The sequence below is a fragment of the Papio anubis genome, chromosome 12 (assembly GCF_008728515.1).
Source record: "Papio anubis isolate 15944 chromosome 12, Panubis1.0, whole genome shotgun sequence".
Lineage (NCBI taxonomy): Eukaryota > Metazoa > Chordata > Mammalia > Primates > Cercopithecidae > Papio > Papio anubis.
Genome location: NC_044987.1, coordinates 12467912 through 12484134, shown reverse-complemented (window position 1 = coordinate 12484134; position 16223 = coordinate 12467912). Strand labels below are relative to the sequence as shown.

At 39.8% G+C, this 16223-nt stretch overlaps 1 long non-coding RNA gene across 2 annotated transcripts in view; it reads right to left on the bottom strand.

Annotated features, from left to right (window-relative positions):
- The window catches only part of LOC101021565, a 74728-nt gene extending 64309 nt beyond the window's left edge, over positions 1-10419 (bottom strand). The window contains exons 1-2 of one of the 2 annotated variants that reach the window (XR_002517259.2): positions 6793-10419; positions 5712-6514 (exon numbers count right to left, since the gene is read on the bottom strand). This is a non-coding gene — a long non-coding RNA (uncharacterized LOC101021565). The other variant, XR_001895223.3, reaches the window with a different exon arrangement.
- Between the last annotated feature and the right edge of the window lie 5804 nt (positions 10420-16223).

Genomic DNA, 16223 nt, shown 5'->3' with positions numbered 1-16223 from the left:
TCTACTAAGGAACCATTTCAATGATGAGAAATGCACAAGAAAAGAAAAAAAAACTCAAGTAGTCAACATGTAAACCAACAGACAACTATATGCACATTAGTATAATTACACATTGCAAATTATATCGGATGTATCTAATATCTAATTTTTTGAAAGCTGATTCCACTTGAGACTTCAATAACAGCATCAACATTTTGCAGGTGGCTCCTTCTGTATAGTATCCAAAGGGAATTATTCCTCTAATGTGCTTACAACCCTCAAGTAAAAGCTAAAGCTCTCTCTTAAAGGACCAATGAACAATGAACACTAGGAATATTACCTTGATAAAGGAAGGGGGAAGGGTTTTACCATATATAATATTCAGCACGGTTATTTATTCTGTTCCTTCTGTGCCCATGATATTTATTTGCTTCAAGCAATAAAAACAAACTTAAACAGAAGACTCATTAGAAAACGTGAACGAGGCTACATCTATATTCTGAGGCAGCGATATAAGAAGCTAAGGGTTGATAATTTCTTAGATCAATTGATAATAGAGAAATGTTCAACAGAATGGCAGATTATATCTTTGACTGAAGACAGAAAGCCCTACATTAAATTCAGCACTTCTAAAACATATGATTAATTTGTCCTAAAGAGGACACCAGATCAAAGCTCTGCTTTGAGAAATAGGCTTTTGTCCTCATCTTTCTATATGAGGTAATCAATCATCAAATAACCAAAATAAATTTGTGATCTGGGAGAACGAAGCATATTATTCAAGGTGATTGGATCCATTTTCTTGATTCCTCCTTCAAGATCTTTCTGCTAATTAGTCAGGGTTACTATTGAATTATTTAATTATCTGCACTTTTGTGCAATAAAATATGTTGTCATATCACATACTTTATCATGCTGTTGCAGTTCACACTTAATGATGCCTCTATAGTTAGCAATTTCCTTTGTTCTGCTCAGTAAGTGGTTTTAGAAAGAGGGTGGGCCGGGAAGGTGGAGTCCTGGGGTTTGTAAAATAAAATCATATATTCCTGGTCTACACGCCAAACTTTATGCATTTACATGAATTTCTTCTTAGAAATTAAATGGCAATTCCATTTGTAATAAGCTAAGAGGCACAGGTCGGTGACTTGGAATGCAACCGCCACCGTGTTACTATACCTTGAACATCTCTCTAGTGCATTTCCACTGCAGTGCAATGGTAAAATGACGATTTAATTTTTTTTTTTTTTCTAATCAGCAAGGAATGTCTTTAACAAGGAAGAAGTAAATTATGATAATTACTCTGAATGGTCGGATCCTTGAGCATTACTAATTAGCATTTATTGCCTGGATTATAGAACAATGCATGTGAAACCGAACTGCGATTGCTCTTTTACGTTGAAGACTTGAAAAGGCAATGGAGCAAAAAGCCAGCATCATCAGTAGTGTAGTCAGTAGTTTACATCTCCTTGATAGGACGCAGAACCCCTCACTTTGGAAACACATAAATATGGTCCTCAGTATTTATGGCCCATTCATTTTTTTTTGTTAGTCACATATTTACATAAGATATCACAGTCATGGTAGACTAATGAGAGGAGAAGCATTTTGGTTATGATGTCATTTTGGGATGATTTTATCAGTTGTGAGAGTTTAACAATAAGGAACATAAAACTTGCTGTTTCATAAAAATATGAAATTTTCCTGGAGAAATTTGGACTTAAAAATGGAACAAAGAACTCAGTTGGTCATGAATAAAATTTTACATTCACTTCCCCACTTTCTCTTAGAAGATCTACAGTTGGGAATAACCGATAAAAGGCAACTGGTTTCTGGCTTAAAAGCCTTTTTCATTAGGAATTTTCAGTAAATTAAAGGCTGAAATTAGAAAAACATTAGACATTAATCAACAGACCAACACCAGTTACGTAAATAAATGGCATTCATATAATTTGGCAGTTGAAATTATTAAATAATCCGGCAGGTAGAAGGAGAGAAAGAGGAAAAACGAGCCGTTCATCATTCTCACTGCGGTCTCACCGTTTCCCTCCACACCCCATTACAGCGAATGAAGAGAAAGAACATCGTAAAATATAAAGCCAGTACTAAATACAGTCACTAGTCTTCCAATACCTTCCATGGATTCCCCACCCTGATCCTTTCTAGTTTGAAAGAATAAGTTTGACTAAATCTGTGAGGAGATTAAACAGGCTGGTGATAAAAATTAATTCTGCTGAATGAGCAAATGCATTTGGATTGCAGAGATGCAAATAAGATAATACTTTTCCTTTGACATACCAAGAGGATTAGTTTAGAATGTTAAATTTGATTTTATTAGAATATATTAGCAGTGTTTTAATTAATACCAATCAAACATTTTCTTTCCCTGAGGCTTGATGTGTTCCTCACTTTCTAAATCATCTGTCTTTTTTTCACCAAAAAGCCCCTCTACCAAATTACCAAAGCCTTTGTTACATTCTTTATAATTTTACTGTATTCAATGGAAAATTATGAGCCCTTTACCTAAAGGTGTCTTGCCTATAATATTAGTTCCCAGGTGCTAGATTTAAAATGAATACTGTTCATTAGTACACGTTTTTTTTGTTTTTTTGTTTTTTTGTTTTAAGGTAGAATTAGAGACTTGAAAAGAAATATCTTCTGTATTTTTCTTTTGGGGAAAAATGTTGCAAAAAGAGTTTTGGCTGGTTCATATTATTTGGCTTTATTCTCACTAGAGCTTCCTAGAGCTGTTAAATTTCCAACTGCCTTGGTTTTGAGCTGGCATTTCTTTGGAAACAGAGGCAAAAAAGGAATTTTTAAAAAGGAGGTGGGGAGAGAATCTAGTTAAAAATACGGTGAGCCAGTGTGCCCTGTGAACTGAATTGTAACTGTGTGTTCCAAGGAGGTGCTGCATTGCATTTCACTCATTATCCTCTCCTTTTCTCTCAAGCTTCCTGTCCTTCTGTGTCCGAAATCTCCAGTTCACTTCTTTCTCTTTTCTTCCCGCAACGCACCCCCACCCCAGTTCCCCGCCTAATTTTTTTTTTTTTTTATCTGCCAAGCTGGATTTGCACTTTTAAAGATCAGTATCAATAATGCCCTGCTTGTTTCGGTTGCACTCTCCCTTTAAAAGACAGCCCCCTCTAATTGATGCGTCTGGGCTAGTCTAGACTGGTAGTGATTGAACCAACCACCAATTATGTTATTCATTTCACTGAACTTCACTGATGGGCTCGGTGAGGAAGAAGGGGTGTTGAGAAACCTGCCCTTGCACTGAAGCAGTTGCCTGCTGAAATATAAAATCGGGTGTCGTTATGCACTCTTAAATGCCTGGGTGATCAATTGTATGATAGCAACCTCGGAACATGAGCAATCCACTTGAAAACATGTAAAAACCTGAGAGTGCCTTGAAATACAAACTAAAACACTTGTATTAAATTACTACCCTGTTATCAGTGAAAATCACAGAAGAATTTTATCTGGCATGTTTTTATTGATCCATGTATACATTTTCATAGGGTAAACTGCAGATATATTTTAACTTCAAAAAGCACCAACTGTTTTACAAATGTTTGATATGAATAATGTGGTAATATAGATCCCTAAGTTAAATAGATGCCTCGCTGTAATTTCCAAATACCTATGCATACACATCAGCTAAGATAGGGGAAGTCATTAAACCATCGAATATAAACTAACGATGACTCAACAATCAAATAACTATTTTTTTTTTGAAGCACATTCAGACTATCAAAGACTGGAAAGTAATATTCGAATATTACTACACAAGAGGTTTCAACAAAAGACACGGTGCAATTGTTGCATAGTTCATATTCTCAATTCAATTTTCTCATACAAAATGGTTTCTTGATTGCAATTTGGCATTAATGATTAAAATTGCAATAAACACTTAAAAAAAAAAAAACCGGCAAAGAACAGTTTCCCTAACCTTCAACTGCACATATAAAACAAGGCTACAACCTATATAAAATCTTAAGGAGAAGAAAGCATTTGGATTGGGCGGATTTAGGTGTTTTTCAAACATAGAAGAGAAATGTTGGCCCAATAATATGAAAATTGTTGAAATGAAATTTTATACTAGAATTTTTCACAACAAAGGAAAGGTAAGTTACTGTTTCTCTTCCCCAACTATGAGACAGACCTAAATCACTGAAATTATTCGGTTATAAAAAGTTACAGCTCAAGAAAACTACAAACTAGGTAATGCTGGCCATTACCTTAAGAAAGGATAATTTTAAATGTACTGTTTGGGTGTTATAAAATATTTTTGGACTGAATTTAAGTACTGATAAAATTTTTCTTAGTTTTAAAGTGAAAAACAGTATTTGTTACTCCGAAAGAATATGATAATTGTGTTTGCTGTTGTTGTTGCTTTCATTTTACATATTTAGAAGATTTATTTCCAATCTTTATCACCTTTATATCCATGAAGTATAACATTTTGTAAAGATATCCAGCAAGGAGGTGGTATCCCTTCTTTTATTTTTAAGAAATCTTGCAAATTCATACAAACTTAATTTTTATTAATACTATAAATTCTATCCTTTGTGTGGAATTGCAAGAATAGAATTTTAACCTATTAATATTTTAGTCCAAACTATTAGTTTGCCTTTATCTGCGTCTGTATGTTCACTGTCTAGCCATCCATGATACACATGTGTGGGCACTGAATATATAATATATTCACATGCCCATTTTAATTGGGCACAATTTTAAGATTAACTGTGGAGTTTGAAAGTTGGAGGCATGGGGCATGCTGGGACTTCAGCTGAGATGTTCTGAGGTCAAGCACCAGGTACTGAGCTGTTCTTGTTACGCTCGTATACTACTGCGTGTTGCTCTCAAGGAACAGACCAGGCAGATGAGTTCCACAAGCCTCAGGCATCAATAACATACATACATGTACATAGCAGCCAACACGCTATTAAAGCAGAATATATACCTACTTTACCAGAAATTCAGGAGCTGCCACTCTCTGGTCACCTGATCCCATCTAACAATGAAAACCTCAGAGGTATACTCAATCACTTCAGACAAACTTTCTTTTCTTTTGTTTTTGCTTTAAAGAATAAAGTTCCACCAAATTTCCAGGATGCAAAAGCACGACTCGCAGCTCCCAAGAGCCTAACCCGTGGATTTAAACGGTAAACATCACAAGTTAGGGTCTCAGGGACTGAGAGGAGCGCAACAATGTTTTCTTTCTTGAGACAAAACAAAGCAAAACAAGAATGACAGGCAATTTCTGTTCGAGGTTCATAACTAAGATGCAACAAACAGGTGGTATGGTATTTCTTCTCTAAGCTCCTTTCCTTCACAAAATTGAGATTCCATTTAAGCCTAATACATACATACACACATACGCAGTATCTGGGGGCGCATATACAATTACGCACATACATACAATCACGAGTATATCAGAGAAAACTCTTTCAAGATTTGGGCAAAATAGTTGACTAAAATGGAAAATAATATGAATAGACTCAGAAATGCCCACGTTTTTAAAACCATAGTCTACAATAAGGATTTCGTGTCTCTTCAAAGCTTTAATTTACGACTAGCACAAATGACTGAAGAGAAAATAGGAGGCGTCTCTTTCCCCCAGGGCAAGCATGCCGCATGCGAAAATCATAGAAATCGGGTTTTCAAAGGAGAAGACCAAGAAGTAGGATTCAGAGGCTATAGAAGTGTAAATGCGAAGAGCGTTCTGAACTCACCCATTCGAAGCGGAGCGGGGCCCGCACAGCCTCCTGTGGCACCATCCCGAGCAAGGGGGGGAAATGAGAGCTCTCAGTGCGCTAGGCTGGGCGAGGTGTTTCAATAGAGGACGGAGAACGGGGGCGGGGAGGGGAGGCGGGGGCAGGAAGCGATACACCAAATCTCGAGACTGTAACTCTGTAGCTTATGCTTTGACGAGAGAAAAAAGGGCAGTTGGGTGGGAGTGGAGGGAGGGGCTGGAACTGATCAAATTTGGAAAATATTCACTTAAAAATTAAAAAAAAAAAAAAAAAAAAAAAAAAAAAAGGGAGTATGAAACCTCCCCAGAGCTGCTTTCTGAAAAATTTCTTCCTTCTTTCTTTAGCGTGCACTTTGCCAGTCCTGCAAACGGAGCCTTCGTCTGCATCAGCTGCTTGGCTGAAGTCAAGGCCAAATCACCAAGAGCGAGCACCAGGCTGTCATTTGGTAGACGCGAAGTGGGAAGGGCTGGGTGCGGGCTGGGGAGAGACATTCCCCCCGCACCTCCCGCTGCGGATTCTTTGAAGCCTTTGGCCAATATTTCAGAGGAATCCGAAGCATAATTCCCCTCCATCTTCGCAGACAGCCCCTGGTTCTGTACCTGATAGATTGTCGCTTTCCTCATCAGACTGGAAGTGGGGCTTTCCTGTGCTGCCTCCAAAAATGAAAGGAAAAGGAGAGGAGGCGGATGGGAAGATGACCCTGTTTCAAATGTTTCTTCTCCTTTTTCTTTCTGTTTTTCATTTCATTTCTTTCTTCTTCTTGTTCTTCTTTTATTCCAGGCCTGAGCAAGGTAGATGGCTGGCTAGTCAAAGAGAATGACAAAGCAGCCACAGCCAGGAAGACACTGGAGAGGCCTCAACGCACTTAGTAAAAATGCTAAATATTTTTTAGATATTTCCATATGCAACTAAAAACAGTTAGAGCTCCAGACTCTCCCCCTCCCCTCCTTTAAAAATAGAATCATGCTAGCAAGACAGCTAAATTACGTCTCTTTTCCCTCCGTACAGTGTCTGTTTAGCACCCCCCCCCCCCCCACCTTCAAGACAACTTTTTTCTCACCTCTGTAGGTTCTTCTCAGGCACAATCCTCCGTTGAGCTCAGGGGCTCTCCTTTTTCTCTCCCTTCCCTTTTCCTTTTCCTCTCAGAAAAGCTAGTCTGTCATCATCACACCTAGCTTCTCTCTCGCTCACTCAACCTCTCTCCCTTTCTCTTTTACTATTAAAATATAATAATAATAATGGCCCTTTCGACATAGCAGCATGAAGTGGCTGCCTTTGAGAAGCACATTTAATCTTTACTGGCTCCCCTAGGCTTCAGTGAAGAAGGAGAAGGCAAGGGAAAAAAAAGGGAGAGAGAGAAAAAAAGATTGTAAGGGAGGCTGCTGACGGACAGCAGGCATCAGGCACAAATCAGCGACAAGTTGAATTTTCCTAGACCACACTGCCCCCTTTCTTCTCGGCTTGCTCCCTGGGCTCCTGGAAAGCCCGAGTGTCTGGTTACAGGAGGCAACGGGTCTCCTTTTGCCAACCATGGTGCAGATTCCTCGCATGCCTGCTTAAATCTCTGGCAGAATAAGAAATCAATATCCCCCTCTAATCACCTTTAGCTCTTCGATGGCTTCCCCCCTTTTCTGAGAATCCACTTGGCTCTCCTCGCCGCTCCCCCGCCCTGCCGGTCTCCTACATACAAAGCTTGCAGCCCTGTCATTTCTCACTTCCTTCCATATCTTGGAGACAAGCCTCTCTTCTAATATCCTCTCGCGCTTGCTCCCTCTCTCTGTTGTAGTGTGTTTCATCCCTGACTTGCAGTGCTGGATGCACTAAGGCATCTCCCTGATTACTAATGAGGCCAAAAATACATCAGCAGGTCAGGGGGAAGGCCAGACACTGTATTATACAAATACAAAAAATTTCTCAGCCTGCTAGACCTAGAGATCAGGTATCACATTTTCGAAAAGGCAAAACAGGGAGGGAAAGAAGTGAGGAAGGGAGACCACAGTGCAGTTTCTCTGCCTAATTGTTTCACATCCTAGGGGAATTTAAAGCACACATGCATGTATGAGTGCAGGTGATGGATTCTGTGAATCTTCGTGACTTTTCTTTATGGACAGAAAGTCAACAATGCCCAAACATTTCTTTGCAATCAGCATTTAGCGGGATAAAAGAGCAATGATTCAGATCTACATTTAAGATACGTAGACACTCTGCTCAGGCATGTGATGACTACGGTGCTAACATTCCCTTTCCTTCCAGTGGCTGGGGTTTGCTCGTTGACTGTATTTGCGATATGTACTAATTTACCATCTATGTGCCCTTGGATTTTGAAATGAACTCGTCAGTCACTGAAGCTCATCCTAACCCTTTGCTTTCACTGCAGACATTTTCCTTATTCCTGAAGCATGTTTTTCCTCTTCAAATGTCCGACAGACATATATACACTTCATCGATCAGCCTCAAGTCCCCCAATAATGACAAGTAATATTTCAGATGACAAAAAAAAGAGGCACAAGAAAAAAGGAAGACATCCTAAGTTGATTGGGGGAGCATCTCCTATCATTTCTGTTGGCACTCATTTTTAAAGCTCTGCTATGCAATGATCCTTTAAAGCATGGATCTGCCGAAAATTAGGGTCTCTACCTATCTGTATACACAGTGGGTATGTTGCCATTCTAACCCAATTTTTCTGGCTAGAATCATGCAGACAACAGGCAGTGTGGTGTTCAATATAATGTCAGATTCTGTAAATAGCAAGGAAAGGGAGAAAGGTATCTGAGGATGCAGGTTTCCTCCAAGTCAACGTTTTTAAAAGATAGTTTCTTTGTGCTCAACTCAGACATAATTGTGCTTTGTCTCTGACTGTGAGACCTGCAGAAGCATGCCTAGATGCCAAGGAAAAGGAGAAGAAAATGCACAAATAAGAAGAAGATACAGAGAGAGGAAGAAGGGAGAGGAGAGAAGTAGAGAGGAAAGGCGAGGAGCGCGTAACAGTTAAAGGCAAAAAGAAAGTGTTGGATTTTTTAAATACTTTTTTTTTCTTTTTGTCATTATTGGGAAGGAGAAAGAGGTGGTTGCCAGGAGTTGGTGACTAGGTTAGAATCTTTTTCAGATTTGGCTAATGGGGTGTTTTCACTAGACTGATGGAGAAAAAAGAAACACGCTAGAATAATCATGAAGGGTGGAGCTGTTAAGAAAAAAAAAAAAAATCTTTGACTCACTGGGTGCCTCCCTGTACACCAAAATGAATCATTCCTAACCAGAATCATCAATTGTCTTAGAGTACTTCTATATGAAGGCCAGACTATGGGAATCATGTCATTGAACCCATTTTCAAAGGGAAAGGTAAATAGAGGACGAGATTCCCCGAGACTCTTTTAAACCTCTCTATATTTGCAACAATAGTTCAGCATGATTTTCACATAATAAGCTAATTTGCCCTTGCCTGTATTCACTCTGCTTACAAAGATATACAAATATATAGCTTATGAAAGTTTTGCTATGAACACATCATTTTCTCTATACAACTCAGCGATGTCTTTGGAGGATACTTATTTCAAGCAGTTAACACCTGACCCCAATTTCTGTGGGTAATTAGTGAGCTAGATAACCACACAAAGTGGGTAATTATTTAGTACCCAAGGGTACGCTAGAAGTGGGTAGTGGCTTTGTTAACAAAAGCACATCTCTAATTATTGTATCTATGATGGGTGTTTTAAAAATACCAGTTACTATATCAAGTGAACCATGATAAATAAGTGAACTAGTTTGCTGTCCTTAGCATATACATACGTATCTTCTATCATGGTTAATAATAGTTACCTCTCTTGTATGGAGTGTTGTGAAGATTAATTAGTTAACATCTGTAAGACTCTCAGAAGATGAAATATTGCTAGAGGCCTTTTAAATACAGTATTATTATTGTTATTATTACCTTGGCTAAAAATCCCAGGAAGGGAGAAATGGAGAGGGTAAATGTTATTGTCTGGTCTATGTCTAAGTTTGCAAATACGCTGAGATCACAAACATAATGAGTTTGATTATGGGGAGTAGTTTCCTACCTGACAGAGTCTAACCCACGCTGTAATAGAAAAGGCAGAAGATATTTCATTGACAGCTGGCTCTGGTTGGATCTGAGGAACTGGGATAGAAGTGGAGGGGAAAGGGAGGAGCAGGAAGAAGGAGTCACTGATGGGCTGGGAGGACGCCGAATCTGCTGGACCACACCCTCCTTCCAAAGTCTTTCTATCCTTCTCTTTCACGAGCAGCAAATAAGCACAAAAACCCCCAAAGAAGATATCTATGCAAGTCCTGGGACAAATTCAGCATGATGACAATCTATCTGCCAGTTACATAGTATTTCTTCTGGAGGAGAACCATCAGCACAAATTATTATAACAAATGCACATACATTTTAAAATATTACAGTGTTGAGAATGGGCACACACAGATCCACCTCAGATAACTTTAACCCAGGTTATGAGCGGCGATGAAGAAGCAACTTTTAAATTGCTTTTATGAATCATTCTCAGGGGGAGAGGAGGGTATTATTAATTTTTGCTGAGAAAGAAAGAAAATAAAAAAGAAAGGAAAGGAGAAAAAAAAAAAAAAAGGAAAACAAAACCCCATGCTTTCAGGGACCTAATTCTGGAGAACAACCAAGCCTTGAAAACAAACAGCAACAACAACAAAAACTTACTGCTGCTTTCCCTGTAAATGCCCATCTCCTTGAGCTGGCTGTGTGGCTCTGGCTGAGGCAGGACAGACAGAGGCCTCTTGGAATCCAAATCTTCAAGTAGGCTCACCACATTTTTTCTTTCAAAGCAAGGTTGTCCTGGGGATTAACCCTAGGAGTCTGGGAGATGCAAGCATGTGGGGAGGGTGAAGAAAAAGATGCAAAGATGTTGTATTCAGTCTAGTTGACGGCTTCCAGGGAATAGAAAAAGGAAAGGACCCCATGCGCCAGCCAACAGGTACCACTGCCGAAATCTCTGCTGGAGGACGGCCTTTGGGACACGTGCTTGTGCTGTGATTGGAGGTCAGTGGTGTGATGAGCACCTTTTAAGAGTTTGGGAGCAGAGGGAAAATTTCTCCAAAAGCCACCCAAGCCAGGCTTCTGACCTGGAGCCCAGTACGTGTCACCCCCTCTCTGAGCTCAGAACTACAAAGGCTGACTGGCATTCTCCAACCCGCCCAGCTCTTTTCAAACCCACAGACTGTGCCAGACTGGCCCCACCTCCCACTGCAGCAAATTCTGTAGCCCTGCTCCATGCTGTGTTGTAAGGAGCCAGATTTCCGTTTTAATTGTCCTACCTGGCCGTCCCCTCTGCCACTACCCCTGGCTCTTGGTTCCTGGCATGGTTTCAAAGGCCCAATCAATGGCTTTCCCTCCCCCATCGGAATCTTAAACACTGCTAGTTCTCCCTTCTCCAAATTTTATATCTTTCAAACTTAAATGTTTTTCTGTCTTGTACTTTCTTTCATGTCTGGCCACCACCACCTCGTTTCTTTGGACCCTCTCATTCTCTTGTTTGACACTTTTTTGCCATGTCCTGTCTCATATTAGGACTGAAAACCCAAACCAAAAGTCAGCTGCTAGCATCTTTCCCTTCTCCTCCCCCACATTATATTTAATGTATCTGACAATCCAATGCATCTCAAGGCATGTCCTAAAATCTCACCTAAAAAGAGTTGAAGCCAGCAGACAGCAGGTGTGTATGTGTGTGTTAAATAACCTAACTATGTGAATGTAGCAGGAAAGAGCCTGATGCACATGGGTGGAAGGAAGAACAGAAGAAAGGAATCTGGTATACTTGAAAATTTTTAGGGTAAAAGCAATGAAAGCTAATTGTGGCAAGAACTTACAGGGAAAATACCACACACAAACACACATACACACACATGCATGCACACACACACACATATAGCTTGTATCAAGCATCCATGCTGAGCAGTTAAATCATAATACCCTAAGATTATCTGATTATCTGAAAAAGTATTTACCATACTGTGAATGGGACAGGCAGGGCCACATGGTTCTGCAGCTGAAAGCTAAATATAAAAGCCTTCTAGAATGGATTGGAAGAGGATGGCAAACTCCTATAAATCATCTGCCTCCCTCCACCCTTGTCTGGGCTTAGGGGTTAAGAACTGTTATAGCACCTCTCTTTTATTTCCATCATGATTTTAAGCTTATTATTGCTATTCATTCTTTAAAATATTTGTGCCCTTAACCTTACTACTTAGATATTCATGGCTTTCATGTTGCAAGTCCGTTCTCTGTGATACCTCTAACACCTATCATTGAAGTTCTTCTCTGTGTCAGACACAGGTAACTAATATCTCATTTAGTCCCCAAAACAGCCTTTAAAAGGTATCATCAGTGTTTTACAGATGCAGAAAATAAGGTTTGAAATAGTTAGAATTGCCCAGCTCATGGGTGGCACTGCTAGGATTTGAACCCAGGTCTAATTCACGGTCTTTCCTTTGCATCAATATACTCTTTGACTCCTGTCCTAGCGTAAATGACACTTTCTGCAGTTAGTCCCCTCAAACTAGTTTAGTTTCTTCTCCTATGCATTTTCCATAGCACCCTATACTTACACTATGTTAGCATTCATTCATTCTTTTTATTTTGCTGATTTTTATCTAGTTCATAATTACTGACTACTTAACTCTATGTCGGGCACTGTGCTGGACAGTGAAATTTCTTTAGTCAGAGGACAGGAAGTGATGCTGTAGTACTGGCATCATCTGTGTACTATGCTACTCCATCTCCCAACTCTAAGATCACAAAGACAGAGGCTGTGACAGGGTCTCTCTGTAACCCCAGTACATGGCACAGCACCTGTTACACAGCAGGAGCTCAGCAAATCATTTCAGAATAAATTTTTATGCTAAGATGGCTTTGATTGTAACATTTTGAGAGAGCAATATTCATGCCTAAATAACCCTTAAAATGCTTAATAAAATGCCACATAAACGTGGCATTTAATAAATGGTAGATTGAAACCTTATTTTCTAAGACTGTACTCTGGCTGAGGTCCCACTTATAGTCACGTTTGTGTTTCTGAAAACTAGAAAATTGCTCTGTTTAATTCATCCTATACGTTCTGAAGTCATGCTGTTTCTGTTTGAGGCCAGTCAAGCTCTGTCTGAAATCTCTCCAATCGGTAGAGTAGGAGGTCATGTCAAGTGATAAACTGTCCAGGGTGACGTGGCTGTGAAGGACTATTTTGGGCTACATGTGAGGAGGGAGAGCTCTTACACTTTAGAGTGTGTGGCTAAATCCAGATCTGAGATAAGCAACACAGCTCAGGGTGCCCTCGTTTCAGAAAAAGAAGTTGAGAAGATAGAAATGGTTCATGACCATATGACCTAAATGACTCTAGGGTTTCATACTGTATATTCTGAAGAAAGATTAGGCAATTCTTTATTTTGCCTAAGGAAGGAATATCTAAGTACGTATAATGGCTACCCTTGGCAGGCTAGCTTCTATCCTATTCTTCATCTGAGCAGTTCTTGTCTCTGAATAGAGTTAAGCAGGGGAATATATGGACTCCATTCTGTTTTCCACTAGCATTGACTGACTTTGGTTACAAATATGTTACTATCTGTACTAGACTGGGATAATATTCATTATGTTAACCTAGAACACAGTTTCTAAAACTGTATCCTTTGGGGCATTCCTGGCATTTCCCAAGGCAAAACTGGATGGGTACACATCATTCTACTCTAAATGTACTTAAGATAAAGACGATCTAAATTCCCTCAGCAAGAGTCCTTTACTAACTGGCAAAAATATTCCTCTTCCTATGATAATACTCATCATAGGAAGAGGAAGAGGAGGCTCTAGACCAGTAGGGGGCAGTGTTTGGTACAGGCACTCTATAGCTCAAGTGGTCTCAAAGGAAATCATCTGGCAGATTTTATACCCGAAATCCACATCATTTCCAAGTGTCAGGCTAAGTAGAGTCAGGAAAAATACTTGGATTTTTGCCTAGTAAAAAAAACTGCTTTCATTAGTATCTTAGGGGAAAAATGAATGCTGACCTAATCCTTCAGTATATATTTAGTGATATTTATTGATATGAATATATAAAATAATTATGTTGCCTCCTTGTACCTCACTGGTTGAGTTTCAGAGGACTTTTCCTGGCTTCCATCCTAATTCCACAGAAGAGCTGGTGCTTATCTGATGGGCCCAGGTGGTTTGTGAAGCTCTCTGGAAGGTAATCTATGGCCCATTGATTGCATTGGGGCCCAACTCTACCAATTTGTAGGAAGTACATTTTAGCAGCCTTTGGGTTTTAGGAAGTTGAAGGAGAAAACTTCTGTCTAACAATAGGTAATCAGAGAGAGAAAGAGAGACAGAGGGAAAGAGAGACCATTCCCCTCCCTAAGGTGAGATGCCTATTACCTATGCACTAAGTGGATTGAACCTGACATTATAAAAGTCATTATTCTTGGCTGGAGGATGTCATTTAAGAGCCAAATGCTATTTTAGTCTAGGTTCCCTGCCATTCAGTCATTAGGTTTAGGCTGGCAAGCAAAGAGGGATATTTTTCGCCCCGGGACTTTTGAAGATTGTGATTGTAAGGCCAAGAACCTATAGATGATATTCAAGCAAGCATACAGACCAGGGATTTGGTCTGGAGTTGTCTGTATGGTTTTGAAACTGCTACAGATAGCCTGGCAGTGGGGAGGGAAAGAAAAGAGGTGGAGGAAGAGTAAAGAGACATCTTATTGATGCCTAGGAACCATGGCATTAATAGGACTTGATTTGAGACTGTTCTCCTCTCAAATAGGGTCTTATTGATGCCATGGTTCCTAGGGATGTCTTTGCTGACCAAATTAATGCTCTTTTGAAGATAGGGCTCCTTTTGTAGTACTCATAACCCCTGGATCTCTAAGTATTTTACTATTACCTAGGAAATAGTAGGAAATACTTAGAGAAACACTTAGAGAAATACCTAGGAAATACCTAGGAAATACTTAGAGAAAATAGGCAAGAAGTAGATAGGGCAATGACTCACCACTAAGTAGAATTAGATTGTCTTGGGTTGGTGCAAAAGTTATTGTGTTTTTGCAATAAATTTTAATGGGAAAAACCACAATTAATTTTGCATCAAACCTAATAATTCAGATTTCAGGGTTTCCAGTCATCTCCCAATATTGCTGTTCAACTTTTTATTAATGTTCAAAAAGTCAAGACACACTTCTTTACTTTCAAACATCAGATTTTTACATTTTTTTAAGCTACTAAGATTCTAAAGGTTTAGGAGAACGAAAGGGAGAAGCAAATATTTTCATATCATGATTCCTGTTTCATAGTTGGGAACTGAGGCAATTAATGACTAAATACTTTTCCTAAGAAGGTTGTTACAGCACCAAGAATAGAATCTAGGTCTTTCATTCAATCTAGCTGTTATGAAGAAAAATGAGCTAATATGTATGAACTGCCTCGAAATCATTCAAAGAGTGGGTTTGTGTAAATCTGAGGTGTCGTTAATAATCATACCCTGTGCATCTTAGTTCCCCCATAATTAACTGATGACAGCACAGTAAGGAAGAGCTTCAACAAAATGCGATTAGTTTACTTGAGCACTTGTAAAATAGATATGTGTGTCAAAAGTGCTGAGTGTGCAGAAATAAAATTAAAGGAATACAGAAACATATTTTGAGACATATTTTTGGGTCCAAGGTACAGCGGCAGTATTGGAATTCCCACTGAGATTAAAACAGAGAGTATGTAATCCCAGCACTTTGGGAGGCTGAGGCAGGCGGATCACAAGGTCAGGAGATTGAGACCAACCCGGCTAACATGGTGAAACCCCTTCTCTACTAAAAATACAAAAATAAATTAGCCAGGCGTGGTGGCGGGCACCTGTAGTCCCAGCTACTCGGGAGGCTGAGGCAAGAGAATGGCGTGAACCTGGGAGGCGGAGCTTGCAGTGAGCCGAGATCATGCCACTGCACTCCAGCCTGGGAGACAGAGCGAGACTCCGTCTCAAAAAAAAAAAAAAAAAAAAAGAGAGAGCAATGAGTAGCGGGCACCCTGGAGAAACCAAGAAATATTTTAAAGGTGGAAACTGCTACCTCAGAGACTTTAAATTCAGCACATTCTACACTTCTCAAGGAGTCTCCATGCCACAAATAGCAGTGACATGAATACCACAGGAACTATGTCGAAGGGAGCCAGGCCCACCTTCTGGGGTCTGCTGCTTTCCCCTTTATGAAGGCCCATTGCACATTCCAATCCAGGCCAGCACTGAGCAAACCAACTACCGTGTGCAAACAACCTGCACTCTAAAATCTGGGGGAGGTAGGTAAATATTTTTCACATTCTTAAGTCTTTTTTGTCTTAATTTTTATTTTGAGTCAGAATCTTGTTCTGTTACCCAGGTTGGAGTGCAGGGGCATGATCGTGGCTCACTGCAGCCTCAAACTCCCTGGCTCATGCAATCCTTCTGTCTCAGTCTGCCAAGTAGCTGGAAC